This window comes from Leptonychotes weddellii, chromosome 8 (assembly GCF_054177405.1).
Source record: "Leptonychotes weddellii isolate Sample4059 chromosome 8, ASM5417740v2, whole genome shotgun sequence".
NCBI lineage: Eukaryota > Metazoa > Chordata > Mammalia > Carnivora > Phocidae > Leptonychotes > Leptonychotes weddellii.
This window is the reverse complement of record NC_138376.1, coordinates 18,898,879-18,914,217: the sequence shown is the minus strand read 5'-3', so window position 1 is coordinate 18,914,217 and position 15,339 is coordinate 18,898,879.

Below are 15,339 nucleotides of genomic sequence, written 5' to 3'. Positions count from 1 at the left end.
TATATATATATATATATATACCACATCTTCTTTATCCATTCATCTGTCGATGGACATGTTGGCTCTTTCCACAGTTTGGCTATTGTGGACATTGCTGCTATGAACATTGGGGTGCACGTGCCCCTTCGGATCCCTACATTTGTATCTTTGGGGTAAATACCCACTAGTGCACTTGCTGGGTCATAGGGTAGCTCTATTTTCAACTTTTTGAGGAACCTCCATACTGTTTTCCAGAGTGGCTGCACCAGCTTGTATTCCCACCAACAGTGTAGGAGGGTTCCCCTTTCTCTGCATCGCCGCCAACATCTGTCGTTTCCTGACTTGTTAATTTTAGCCATTCTGACTAGTGTGAGGTGGTATCTCATTGAGGTTTTGATTTGGATTGCCCTGATGCCAAGTGATGTTGAGTACTTTTTCATGTGTCTGTTGGCCAAATGGCCTACATGAGCAAATTCTATCAGCTCTACTTTCAAAGTGTATTTGGTTGGGGCAAAATCATGATTGGACTGAGCTTAAAGGAAAAAGAAAAGAGAGAAATTGGAAAGAGTGAGTATAGACAGTGCTTTGGAGGAGTTTTGCTGTAAAAGAAAAAAAGTGAGGCTGTAGATTCAAAAGAGAACAAATCATATACTTCTAGTATAATGAGTTAGATCTAGCAGAGAGGGAAAAACTGATGATGAAGGAGAGAGAGGCAGGTATTAAGTAGATGAAGGAGCTAGAATCGAGGATTCAATTGAAGGAGTTCACTTTGATAGGAATATGAATAATTCATTATAGACCTTATATTTCTTTTTTTTAAAGATTTTATTTATTTATTTGACACAGAGAGAGAGAGAGCACAAGTAGGCAGAGTGGCAGGCAGAGGGAGAAGGAGAAGCAGGCTCCCAGCTGAGCAGAGAGCCCGACATGGGGCTCGATCCCAAGACCCCAGGATCATGACCTGAGCTGAAGGCAGATGCTTAACCGACTGAGCCACCCAGGCACCCCTATTTCTTTCATTATTCAAACACTCAGAGCTATCCTTGACTCCTCATCTTCTCTTCCCCCACTCCATATTTAATCCACTAACAAATTTTATCAGCTCTATTTCCAAAGTGTATTGGGATCTGACCACTTCTTAATATATCCATTACTACCATCTGGGACTAAAAATCATCATTATCTCTTATCTGCTCACCTGAATTGTCACTTTACTTTCCCTCCTAGATTCCATTCTTCTTGCCACCTCCCATTCTCTACACAGCATCCAAATAGTTTAAATACATAAACTAGATCATATCACTCTCCTGCTCAAAACCCTTCAATATAAAGTCTGAGGATGGATACTACCCAGCTTTAAGACTTATAAACCTACAGGAATCAAGATAGTGCGGTATTGGCACAAGAATAGAAAAGTAGATCAATGGAACAAAATGGAGAGCACAGTAATAGACCCATGTAAGTATAATCAACTGATCTTTGGCAAAGGAGCAAAGATAGTCTTTTCCACAAATAGTGCTAGAGCAACTGGACATCCACATGCAAAAAAGTAAGTCTAGACGCAGATTATAGCCCTTACAAAATTAACTTACAGCTCACAAAAATTAATTCAAAATGGATCATAAGACCCTGAGTGTAAAATGCAAAACTATAGAATTCCAAAAGATAAAATAGGAGAAAACCTAGCTTACCCTAGATATGGTGATAACTTTTAGGTACATCAAAGACATGACCCATGAAAGAAATAACTGAACTTCATTAAAATTAAAAATATGTGCTCTGCAAAAGACACATGTCAAGATAATGAGAAGACAAGCCGCAGACTGAGAGAAAATATTTGCAAAAGACACATCTGATAAAGGACTGTTATCCAAAATATACCAACAACCCTTAAACCTCAACAATAAGAATACAAACAACCTGTTTTTAAAAAATGGGCCAAGAACCTTAACAGACACCTCACCAAAGAAGATTCACAAGTGACAAATAAGCATATGAAAAGATGCTCTATATCATGTCTTCAGAGAAATGCAAATTAAAACAATGAGATACCACTAAACTTCTATTAGAATGGCTAAAATCCAAACACTGACAATACCAAATGCTGATGAATGTGGAGCAACCTGAATTCTCATTCATTACTGATGGGAATGCAAAATAGTTCAGTCACTTTGGAAGACGGTCTGGTGGTTTCTTACAAAAGAAAATATACTCTTACCATATGATCTAGCAATCATGCTCTTTGGTATTTACCCAAATGAGTTGAAAACTTATGTCTACACAAAAGCCTGCACAAGGGTGTTTATAGCCGCTTTATTCATAATTGCCAAAACTTGGAAGCAAACAAGATGTCTTCCAGTAGGTGAATGGATAAATAAACTTGGTACATTTTGAAAAGGTTATATACTGTATGATTCAAACTCTGGAAAAGGCAAAACTATGGAGACAGTAAAAAGAGCAGTGGTTGTCGGGAGTTAGAGGGGAACAAGAGATGAATAGGCAGAGCACCGAGGAGTTTTAGGGCAGTGATTTTCTGTATGTCAATATTTTGGTCAATATTCTTACTAGTTTATAAACTCCACAAGAGTTTTCTTCACCACTGTACCACCATTTGTTAAATGATCAAATGAATGAGTGAGTAGATACATAAATGACTAAACATAGTAATGTGGATAGATCTTATAAATATTGTGTTAAGTGAAAAATTAAGAAACATAAGGAAAACTGCAGCCCAATAATATTTATGTAAATTATAAACATAAGCTTCAATGAAATTTAATTGGGGAAAAGAAAGTATTTTCAACAAATGGTGCTGGAACAATTGTATGGAAAGAAAAATGAATTTCAACCCTTACTTCATATTACACATAAAAATTAACTAGAGGTAGGTCAGATTTAAACACAAAAGCCTAAAATATAAATCTTCTAGAAGAAAATACAGGAGAATATCTTCATGAACTTAAGTGAATACAGGCAAAATTTCTTAGCACAAAAAAGCACCAACCATGAAATAAAACAAAAAATCCCGATACAATTGATTTCATTAAAATAAAAAAGTCTGCTTATCAAAAGACATCATTAAGAAAACGAAAAGTTAAGCTATATACTGGTAGAAAATATTTACAATATATAAATCTAAAATATGTATAGAACTTCTAAAAATCAACAATAAACATATAAACAACCTGAATTTTTAAACGGGCAAAGGATCTAGACTCTTTATAAAAGAAGACATATGGATGGCCAATAAGCACATGAAAAAATGTCCGATACCATAAGTCATCAGGGAAAGGCCAATCAAAACTACAAGGATGTATTCTTACACACCCACTAGGATAGAATGCTCATACATCACTGGTGGCAATGTCCGATGGCAACATGCAAAAAAATAAATCTAGACGCAGATTATAGCCCTTAACAAAATTAACTTACAGCTCACAAAAAATTAATTCAAAATGGATCATAAGACCCTGAGTGTAAAATGCAAAACTATAGAATTCCAAAAGATAAAATAGGAGAAAACCTAGCTTACTCTAGATATGGTGATAACTTTTAGGTACATCAAAGACATGACCCATGAAAGAAATAACTGATAAGCTGAACTTCATTAAAATTAAAAATATGTGCTTGGAAACTGTTTTCCGGTTTCTCGTAAAGTTAAACATATACTTTCCCAATGGCATAGCAATTCTACTCCTGGGTATTTACCCAAAGAAAATGAAAACACATGAATGAATGAGTCATGGCTTTGACTTCAAGGGGCTTGGGGTCTCAAGTGAAAGACAGAAATGAAGAAAATTCCAGAATGAGGCAGCAAATGCTAAGACAACCATGGGGCCTGGAATTGGGCACGGGGCCCACCTGTGATTCCCAGGAGGTCTTCTCAGAGCTGCTACCTGGGCTGAATCTCAAAGCTCACAGACTTCCCTCTTCCTGTAGAGCAGTGCTGAGCTCCCTAGACATTCCCGGGCCTGTAGGGGTCAGCCATGCTTCTAGCAGCCCCTGCTCCTGGCTGTCCACACTGCACATTCATCATGGACTTTAATGTTGGGGGAGAGCATTACCCCCAAGACACTCTAGCCCTCACATCAAGCAGACCTCACATAAGCTACCATGAGCTACAAGAACCAGGAGAGCAGGGCTCAAGTCTCACTTACCTCTTACTAGCTGAGTGACTTGTGGCAATTAACTAAGCAGCCCTCAGCATCAATTTCCCAGTCTCTAAAATCAGGGCAGTAACACTGTCCTCAGAAAATGGTCTTGGGGGGGCGCCCGGGTGGCTCAGTTGGTTAAGCGACTGCCTTCGGCTCAGGTCATGATCCTGGAGTCCCTGGATCGAGTCCCGCATCGGGCTCCCTGCTCGGCGGGGAGCCTGCTTCTGCCTCTGACCCTCCCCCCTCTCATGTGCTCTCTCTCTCTCTCATTCTCTCTGTCTCAAAAAAATAAATAAAATCTTTAAAAAAAAAAAAAAAGAAAGAAAATGGTCTTGGGGATTAAGGGGGCCATTTTTTAAAAAACATTTACAATCAGTTGACTTTATTATTTTTCTTAAATTCCAGTATAGTTAACACTCAGTGTTATATTAGTTTCAGGTATACAATATAGTGATTCAACAATTCTCTTTATTACTCAGTGCTCATCATAAGTGTACAAGGCAGTCATGTTTTTACCACTCGTAGCCCCAAGGTTGGCTCATGGTGTGTAGTCAAAACCATCTTCCTACTTTCCTCTCCTTCAGTGGGTGAAACGAGTTTTCAAACTTGGCTTCACAGGAACCTTCAGTAACAGTTGTACCTGGCTTGCTCATTGGCAATCAGAGGGGATTTAGAAGGGGAAGCAGGTTTCCATATCTTTGTGAAAGTAGGATTGGCATCTTTTAGGCAACAGTGGAGACATTATTTATGAATCCAGTTTCTCTTCTTATTCTATCTGTAAATTGTATTCTTATCATCCTGTAGAGAAAAATTTACTGCCAGACATAATCAGAGATTGGCAGAAATCCAAAAGTATATGTATTGTCACCTGTGGATAGGGAATTTATTACATTTTTTTTTCAATGACCCAGATATGGTGCAAGAGAGCATGAGCGAGAATGAAGAAGAAGAAGAAGAAGAAGAAGAAGAAGAAGAAGAAGAAGAAGGAGAAGGAGAAGGAGAAGGAGAAGGAGAAGGAGAAGGAGAAAGAAGGAGAGGAAGGGGAAGAGGAAGAAGAAAGGGAAGGGGAAGGAGAAGAGGAAGAAGAAGAGGAAGAAGGAGGAGGAGCAGTAGGAAGAAGAGGGTCAGGAGGAGGGGGAAAGGGAGGGAGAGAGAGACAGAGATATGTCTCCCAAACTTCTATCTCAGCTACTTATTACCTTAATAGTTATATCAACCCCACCTTATCAGATCTCAATTAAAATACTTTCTAAAATCTGGTTCTATGATTACAAAGTATTAAAACACTCTAGGCATTCCAGCTCTAGGTTATTCATACAAAATCAATTCACTGAAAGTCAATTTATCAAAGGATCGTTTCCATAAAGACCAATTTGTCAAATGTCCCAACTTTATAAAATACATGTTCCTTTCAACTACTCTTGAAGCTTATAGCAACTCATTACTGATGCACTGCCAGGAACGGAGAGAGCCATCAAGAGAGTCAGGCCTCTGGGGATCTGGAGCCCCGCAACTCTCCTTCCTCCTCAGTCTCCCCTGCTCTGCTCTTCTGTCTCCTCCCCTGTCTGTCTTCATAACCAATTATCCCCAAATATGGCAGCTTAAAATAACAATAACCATGTATTCTCTCCCAGGGCTCCTGGGGGTCAGGGATTCAGGGCGGATTAGCTGGGTGATTCAGGCTTGGGGTCCCCTACAAGGTTGCAGTCAAGATATCCTGCCATCTGAGGTCTGCAGTCAAGATATCCTGCCATCCAGTTCCCAGACGGCTAGCTGTAGTGTTAAGTGCTGGGCGATTAGCTTGTTTTATTGTAAGTGCGTGACATGAAGCTTTGGGTTGCTGAGGCATCTGCTTCAAAGACAACCATCTCTAATAAACAGGCCACCAGCAACACAACTAGATAAAGAGCCAGGCCACCCCACCAATGAAGTTCCCTTTTTTAGTGACCCTACTTTTCCCTCCTGGAACTTTAATTCCTGCTCTTAAGTTTTCATTTCACCCATAAAAAGTGAACCCTTGAGACCTTAGGCACCCCACTCTCAATCCCAGTAAAGGCAGAACCCCAACCATAACCTTGTGGTGTGGTCCCCAGGCGTACCATGTACCCTCCAGGACCTGTGAATGATAAACCTTGTCTTTGCAAAGTTCCCTGATAGCTGTTGCTGAGGTTGCAACTATTGCAGTTGTAGTAAGAACTACAGGACTGGCCCAGCTACCACACTGGCCTGGGTTAGGGAGATGTCTGTGGGGGCTCTTACAGGTAAGTGTCCCAGGCATTCCTAGCCCAGAGCATCTCTATCAACAGGCTGAGATCCAAACCCACATTCAGGCATTCACAGCTATTGGTGGGCAGCTTCAGTTCCTCCCTGGCCATGTGCACCTCTCAGGACAGCTCAAGTATCCCACAACATGGCGTCCAGCTATCCTAGAACTAGTGATCCAAGAGAGGGTGTGGTGGAAACTGCAGGCTCATTTCTGCAACATGCTGTTGGTACACAGCTCATCCCCACCCAACGTGGAGAGGACTGGAGGCTGGAGGCTGGCTCCCACACTCCCTCCTCCCTCCTGTTCTGAGTCTTAGCCTCACTCCCCTCCCTCTGCCCCTCAGTCTTCCCTCCTCTCTGCTTCTCAGACTCTCCCTCTGTCTCTCCTCCAGCCTCTCCTTTCTCTGGGTTCAGCAGCCTGGCAGTGTCTAGCATTCATTCTCTCCAAACCCCTGCCCTCCTGCCCCCTCCCCCAGGGACCCCTCCCCACTCCAACCCCTCCCCAAGTACAGCAGCAGGGAGCTGAGGCAGCAAAGTGACATTCCTTGAAATAGGAACAAGTCAACCAAAACCTGTTAGAAATAACCAAATCTCTTGAAGACAGTCCAAATCTACTACTGTTAGAAATTTTATAAAAAGCTAAAACTTTTTTTTTTTTTGGTAAATCAGCAAATTCAATAGAATTGGGGGAAGGGTCCTTAAAATGCTCCAATTTTGGCACAACAGAAAATGGCTTTTCAAAGGATTAGAAAGAAATGACTAAACCCTGAAAGCATGAATAAATGAGTAAAACCTTTCCCAAGCAAAGCACTGAAACTTTGGTCATAGGCATTAGAGGACTAGGTTAAAATTCACTGATTGTCTTCTGAAAGACTGTTTCTTAAAACTAGCTCATTGTAAGCAGGTACATGGGGCAATGGTCATCCCAAGAATCTATCCTTTTATGAATTGGCTTTCAGGGAACTGGCCCACCACAGAGTCCTCCCCTTTTGGCTGTGAGATCTGTGTTAGCTTCTAGATGTCCTTCTGGTGTAGCACCTTGAACACACCACCAGCCAAGGGCTTCAGCTCCTGACCCTCCGACAAAGCCCCCCGGAATCTCAGATATGCTACAACCCACCCCTGCACACCTCAGTCACCAGTTAAAGCAGTCCTGATCTCATGGGCTCCACAGAGACTATCAAAGCAGCTTAATTCTTACAACTTCTCTATTGCATACACATTACCATCCTTCACACACACAGCACAGACGCTGGGTGGCTTGTCACACAAGGTCCCACAAGAAGTGGACGGGAGAATATTCAAGACCAAATCTGGCCATCTGGATGCTCCCTCCACTTCTGACTGTAAGTGGGAGCACCGCCTCCTTCAGTGCCTTTGGTCACCATCCTGCATTCTAGTCATGGGATTCTAGGTCCTGGAGACCCCAGGCACAGGCAGTGTGACACATGATGGGAACTCCAGGTCAGGTCGGGAGGGGTGGGTTTGCCTTTGAGGGGAGACCTCTTCCTTAACACCCTCCTAGCTGTGTGCACTGTGACCGCAAGTCCCCAAGCCATTTGCCTGCCCACCAGCAGTGGTTACTAAGTGTGCTGTGGACCTTAGGGACCAGCCACTTGCCTAGTGAGCGGCAAGCAGCACGTTCTTCCCACCTGTTCCAGAGGGTTCTCGCCAGGGCAGCAGAGCCCAGAAGTCCCCACCATGGCTTTCTCTTCTGACGTGGCAAATGGGCATTTCAGATTAATCACGGCCGTTGCTCTCTCCAGAGGAAACAGAGTGAATCACTCTAAAGGAAATTTCAAGCCCCCAGAGAGAAAAAAAAAAAGGAAAAAATAATTTTCAATCTCCTCGCCCCACCCTCTTTATTCCACTTTTTTCTTCCTCTCTTCACCTTCTTAAGACCTTTCTCCCTCTGTCTTTCTGACTTTCCATCTCGCTGTCACTCTGTGTGCCTCTACTTCTTTCTCTGCTTCTCTTGCATCTCTGTGCCTCTCATTTACATTTTCCTTTGAGATCAGGGACAAACTGGGTCCCCAAGGCATGGCCTGGCATCCGGGACCGAGGGCAGGCCGCAGCTGAGGAAGGGGAGGTGTCACAGAGGTGACAGCAAACTGCACAGTGTGTTTCTTAGGAAGTCACACCTGTCTCACCCATGTCCTGCACCATTGCTTTGCTGACCCCTGGGGACAAAGATTGTCTGAGGCACAGAGAGAGGAGTTGTGAGAGCGAGGCTGACAGGCTGGAGGAACCAACCTGCTGGGGTTCCTGTTTTGCAGGAAACCACAAGAGCAGGCTTTGCTTTTTCAGCAGACTTAGCTGCCCTGCGGAACGTGACAAGGCTTCGTTGACAGCACTGCAGGGCATCACGGATGGCCATGGTCATTCGTAGGTGGCAATCCAGGGGCTGCTCTCTCTTTACTGCATTGAGAAATGGGCAGAGGAAACCCAGGCCATCCCCATGGGTGTATCTCAGGCAGCCCTCACCCCCAGCTGGGGCTCTACAGCAGTGGGGTGTTGGAGTGCATTCACTCTGTACTCCTTTTGTCCATGGGTCTACAGAGGGGTGCCAGGGCAGCAATAAGCAGTGAGTGTCCCTTGAAAACACCAAGTATAGCACAGGAGCAAATAAGGGCCGTTAGATCAGACAGCTATGCCTCAATGACAAATCATGAACACCTAATTTTTATTAAAAATATATCATTTAAACACATTTTTCCTATTCATGAAGCTTTATTTTTCCCTCAGGTGCAACTCTCTGCTCTATAATACCCTGACAGCGTATTTTCAGTCACAGTAAATATTGTGAATAAGGCAGTCATCAAATTTCCACTTTGGAGGTTATTTCTAGACTCTGTCTCATGCTTCCACGAAGATGGCTCATTTCTTCCTAAAGTGACTCTTGCTCTTTTTCATTCCTCTCTTTCTTTTCTTTTCTTTTTTTTAAAGGGAGAATGACTAGCTAGCTCATTATACCCATTTTTGCATAGTTAGGAAGGGTCTACTGCATTTCCGTTTTAGGGTGATGTATTTCATGGCAATGGTTGAAGCTGGTTGGAGGGAGGTGGGGAGCTGTAAGAAACCTCAGCAGGAGAGTAAGGGATCTGTAGAAGAGGAAATGGAATTGACAGAACATTACTTTCAAACCCAGTGACCTGGTATCCATCTCGGGGCCAGCGCTGTCCCAGGGCAAAACCTTGGAGCTGCAGTTTTTGTCCTCGAAATCTTGCCGCCTCTCCCTCTCCAATTTTGGCATTGCTCACTTTATTTATTCCAGAAGAGATAGTGAATATCTACTGCTTACATGTTGCTAAAGCTCCATAAGAAGTCTTGAAGTGGTCTTTATGTTGTATTGAGTGATAAAGTGTCTCTCCTAAGGTCTGTTCTTTGCCATAGCCCTTCCATATGTGAATCAGAACTACAGGGCAGAGGAACAGGAAGAGGAATGCACAGCTCTCTTCACTGCTGGGTGGCATGGACGTGTGAGATAGGGCTCTGTGTTCTTGGATGGAGGAGACCCATGCATCAGCCCAGTCATTGGCATTGAACTTGATGGTCCTATCAGATGAGCCCATCAATATGAGAAAGTTAATTTAATTTGACTAGACTCTACATCAATGCCATCGAGGTGGTAACAGATACGCCATGATGAAACAGCACTGCAGGGGAATGATGCATCACACGGACACTCAGGAGCTGTCTAACAGAGCTGAAGCTCATACACGTTGAAGATACAAGGCACAATTTAGTAGGTGCCATAAGAAAAGCTCAGAGGCTAGGGGAGTTCAATGAAAGACAGATGACAAAAAGAAAGTTTTAAGCTGGAGGTGGTTTTTGCCTTGAGGGCTACATAGCATTTCAGTGGGCATTGGAAGCAGGTTATGGATGATCTAGGCTGGCAGACTAAGGAATTTTGCTTTATCTACTAGGTTAAGAGAAGGAATGCCAAATGCACTGCTCATCTGCCACCACTCATCTCACTCCCATACCTACGCTTGCCACACAAAAATACCAGTAATTGATTGTGGCGCTTCTTCCTGACCTGAGTATGGCCTCAGAATCCATGTGCTTCTCAGCAAACAAACACGAAAATACCCAATGTCTTATGGCAGCCATGGAGGTGCCCGTTCGGATCTGCCTTCAAGGGAAACTTTTGCAAGGAGCACACCTGATTGACACCCTCCAGCAGCCACACCTTTGGATCCTGCATGGTGTCCATACCTGGTCAGACTTCTTCCAGCTGTTCCTGGCCAATGACCAGGCATGGCAGGGCTACTGGAACTGGGCCATTCTTGCCCTCAGGGACACCTTTTATGGGCAGCTTTGGCTCAAGGACTCCGCATCAGTCTGGCAGGGACTCACTGAGCACTACTCTGAGGTCTGAGGCTCTTCCCACCCAACTCCCGCTCGCTCCCTCCCCTGCACAGGTGTCTGACTGTCAGACCTGCATTGTGTGAAGGCCTCCGCCTACTCCTGCTCCCACTCCCATGCCCTTCTTTGGTATTGCTCCCTCAAATCTCTTACACCTTTTTTTAAAAGATATTATTTATTTATCTGTCAGAGGGAGAGAGAGAAAGAGAGAGAGTGAGCCCAAGCAGGGGGAGCAGCAGGCAGAGGAAGAGGGAGAAGCAGGCTCTCCGCTGAGCAGAGAGCCCGACATGGGGCTCCATGCCAGGACCCTGGGATCATGACCTGAGCCGAAGGCAGACGCTTAACCGACTGAGCCACCCAGGCGCCCCGGATCTCTTACACCTTTAACCCCATCTTGGTGTTTGTTTCTGGGAGGATCCAAACTGACACATGACCACTCCCAATTGATTGAGTTGCATTTAGGTCAAAACCCCTTTGGCATTTCTGCTCTTGAGAACGGGAATCCATTGACAATTTGGAGACAGGAGAATGACCTGGCTGGAGCTATCTAGGAGCAGTGTGTACAGAATGCATTCCGCTAGAGTCAGGGAGACCAGTTAGGGGGCCATGGCAGTGGTTCAGGTGGTGGAGTCCTGGACTAGGACAGTAGAGTGGGAATCAGGAGGGTGGTACAAGTGACACTGCAATGTTTACCTGAACCGCCTGCCCTTGTCACCTGTGTCTCTCCTACCTGTGTGGAGAAAAATGATACCTACTGGCATTTAGAGGAAAGAGCACCGATGTAGAATGCAGGAAGCCTGGGCTCAGCTCCAGCACTAACTAACCAGGCACCCAGGAAATGACTGCCCCTCTGACCTCAGCTTGTGTCACCTGTGAATGGACACTGTGGGTGGGACGACCTGATCTTGAAATTGCACTCCTGTCTCACATGCTCCCCTACCCGTTTAGCCTTGTGGTAAAACATACGTAAAGCACGACATTTGCCATCTCACCCATTTCTTTTTCTTTTTCTTTTTTTTAAAGATTTTTATTTATTTGAGAGAGAGATTTTTATTTATTTATTTATTTTTATTTATTTATTTGGGGCGGGGGCAGTGCAGAGGGAGAAGGAGAAGCAGCCTCCCTACTGAGCAGGGAGCCTGACATGGGGCTCAATCCCAGGATCCTGAGATCGTGACCAGTCAGATGCTTAACCAACTGAGCCACCCAGGCGCCCCCCCGCATCTTACCCATTTCTAAATGTACATTCAATGGTGTTAAGTACATTCATGTTCTGTGCAACCATCTGTCTCCAGAATGATTTTCTTCTTGAAATTGAAGCTCTATACCCATAAAACATGAACTCCCCATCCTCTCCCCACCCTCTCCCACCAGGCCCTGGAAACCACCACTCCATTTTCTGTCTCTATGAATTTCACTACTCTAGATACCTCACATGAGTAGAATCATATAGTATTTGTCCTTTTGTGACTGGGCTTACTTCACTTGGAATGATGTCTTCAAGATTCATCCATTTTGTAGCATGTGTCAGACTTTCCTTTCTTTCTAAGGCTGAATAATGTTCCATTGTGAGTCTGTACCACATTTTGTTTATCTATTCATCCATTAATGGACACTGGATTGCTTCCACCTTTTAGCCATCGTGAGTCATGCTGCTATGAACTTAGGTGTGCAAATACCTGTTTGAGTCCCTGCTTTCAATTCTTTTCGGTGTATACTGTGATATTGTGATTTATAATAAGAAACATATATTTGGTCTTCATCCTAGTTCTTGGCACAGAGCTCCTAAAGACATTGGAATTTCCTAAGTGACAGAGAGAAAAAGGTGTCTTTTGTTATGTTAACGAGGTGACTTTTGGAATGCCTCTAGGTAACAGAAAGAGGAGCGCTGGTTGCCAAGGGAACCAACTGCATTAGAGGGTTGGAACTTGCAGTCCCCTCACACCCCTGCCTCTGGAGTAGGGAGAAGGGCTGGAGGTTGAGTTCAATCACAATGGCCAACAATTTAATCAATAATTTCTGTGTGATGAAGCCTGCATAAAACCCCAAAAGGATAGAGTTCGGAGAGCTTCCAGATTAGTGATCCCTTGGAGACTGGGGGAGTGTGGCACACTTAGAAGAACATGGAAGCTCTGAACCCTTTATCTGTACCCTGCCCTGTGCCTCTCTTCCATCCGGCCATTTCTGAGTTAAATCCCATTGTAATAAACCAGTCATCAACAAAGTAAAATGCTCCTCTGAGTTCTGTGAGTTGCTCTAGCAAACTAATTAAACCCAAAGAAGGGGGTCTGGGAACCTCCAATTTACAGCCAGTAGGTGAGAAGCACAGGTGACAACCTGGACTCATGATTGGTCTAAAATATGGGCAAAGGGCAGTCTTGTAGGACTGAGACCTTAACCTGTGGGATCTGATACTATCTCCATGTGGACAGTGTCAAAAGAAAGTTAATTGCTTGGTGATATAGAAAAAAAAAATGATGTGGGAAACAAAGGCAGAAGAAAAATTATTAAATTTCCTTACTACCTAGAGCCCACTGACAAATCCTTGAAACAGACAGAATGACATTCCTCTAGGGACTCAACTGCCTCGATGTTGACACTTTGCTAAGGGCAAAAGGCCATCCTAACCTAACACCCCCCATCCCCTGATGCTGCTAGTCTACTTTAACGTATAAAAATTCCTTTGGAAACATCCTTTATCTCTAAAACCCCCAAGATACATGTTGGTAATCATCCCCCAAGCATATGGCCCACCGATATACATCTGAAGGGTCTCATGACTAAGATTTTATTAGACAGTAATAAATGACATTTTCCCAACAATAGCTAGCCCCTCAAGGTCCTGGAAACCTTGCTTCCAAAATTCCTTAGAGATTTACGCTATCCCTAACCCCCTCCCAACTTGAAAGTATATAATGGGCCACTCTTCATGACCCCATTGCAGCTCTTTCTGCCCATGGGTCCTGTCCCTGTGTTTTAATAAAACCACCTTTTTGCACCAAAGACGTCTCAAGAATTCTTTCTTGGCCGTCTGCTTCGAATCCTAACATCGTCTTTCCTACATCAAAAGGACAAATCATAATTAGAGTCAAAATTCTAATACCCAGAAGTAGAACTGCTGGTGCACATTTTGAAGTAGTATATTCCCAAACTTTCCAACAGAGTACCCACAAGAGCCATTATGAGTAAATTCATACACCAGTAGTTGTCAAGAATCGGCCAACAGATCACAATCTTTTAAAAATTCACATAAATGTTGGCATTCTGCACCACATTGTATCCTTGTTTGCTTTAATATAAAAGTGATGTTTTCAGTTACACCCCAGTTGGAGGAAAATGTTACTCTGCAGAGCACGGGGAAGTCCCTGTTCCAAGGCGTGCCCGTCTATTCTGTGGCTTCCCCAGGCTCTGCCACGCCTGCGGCATCCAGTTTGATGAGCACACAGAATTCGGTTGTCTTTAAGACCCCTTCTAGCTCTCACATTCTATGAATGATGTAAAACAGCACCCTCCCAGGGGAATCTTCACGTTAAACAAAGGCGAAGTAAGAGAAAGACTCATGTAATTAGCCAAGGGAGTGAGTCACTAGAGATGGGAATTTCAGGCGTTCACGTGTCTGGGATGGAGACTGGAAATGGAGAGAGGAACATTTCTAGAGCTGAAATGTCAGAGGCACAGTGCCTAGTGGTTCTGCACAAAAGGAGCATTATATTAGGAGAGGCTGAGTCCTCTGGGCTTGTTTCCCAGCTTCCGAAGCTCTGAGGGGTTCTAGAAGATTATCTGGGCTATGACTCATCCATATGTTACCATAACAGAGAAGTAGTTAACCCCGTTACATGGGATGCTGTGGGGAATTAGTGAAGAATCTCACAGTGGATTCTATGTTGGATTTCATGTTTTCTGAATCGATGGATTCTCCTTTGGGCGTGTTTATGGGCAGAGTGGGAGGTATGTGACAAAGGAGCTGTAATGGATCAGCAGAGCCTCTCTGTGACTCGGTAGCAGCCATGCTGGGAGAAGACCCTGAGAAGATACTCTAACGATGTAGGCAGACATCTCTAGGTCTTATCCAAGGAAACAGGGGCAAGGAGCTGTTGGAAACACTTGCAAATCAATTTAGCCAATACTGTAGCTGACTCTTCCCATTGATTTTGAGCCTATGGCCAGAGCTGACAATGAACTTGTTTGCATTTCACTACTTTTGATTTCCCCTGACAGCCTGTGGTAGAAGTGCAAACAAGTGGGGGCCTGTGGGTGGGGGGGCGGGAAGCAGGAAAAAAAGTGAAGGGAGAGCCACAAAAGGCTTGGGAACTCTCCCAAGTGAGTCAATAGTCCTTGAATGAGTGAGCGGTCACTTTGACATGAAGTCTGTTGAGGGAGAGGAATGAAACTGAAAATCAAAATGAACATGAGTTATTAATTAATATTAATTCTGTGTTTCAGGATTTTCACATCCTCAGGGTGTGAGGGAGATCGTAATGGCCTACGCGCTCACGATATCGACACACAAGTATACTCACGCTCGGGAGAGCCCTCCCAGATTCCCTTTCAGGAATGAAGGATCTCTTCCCCC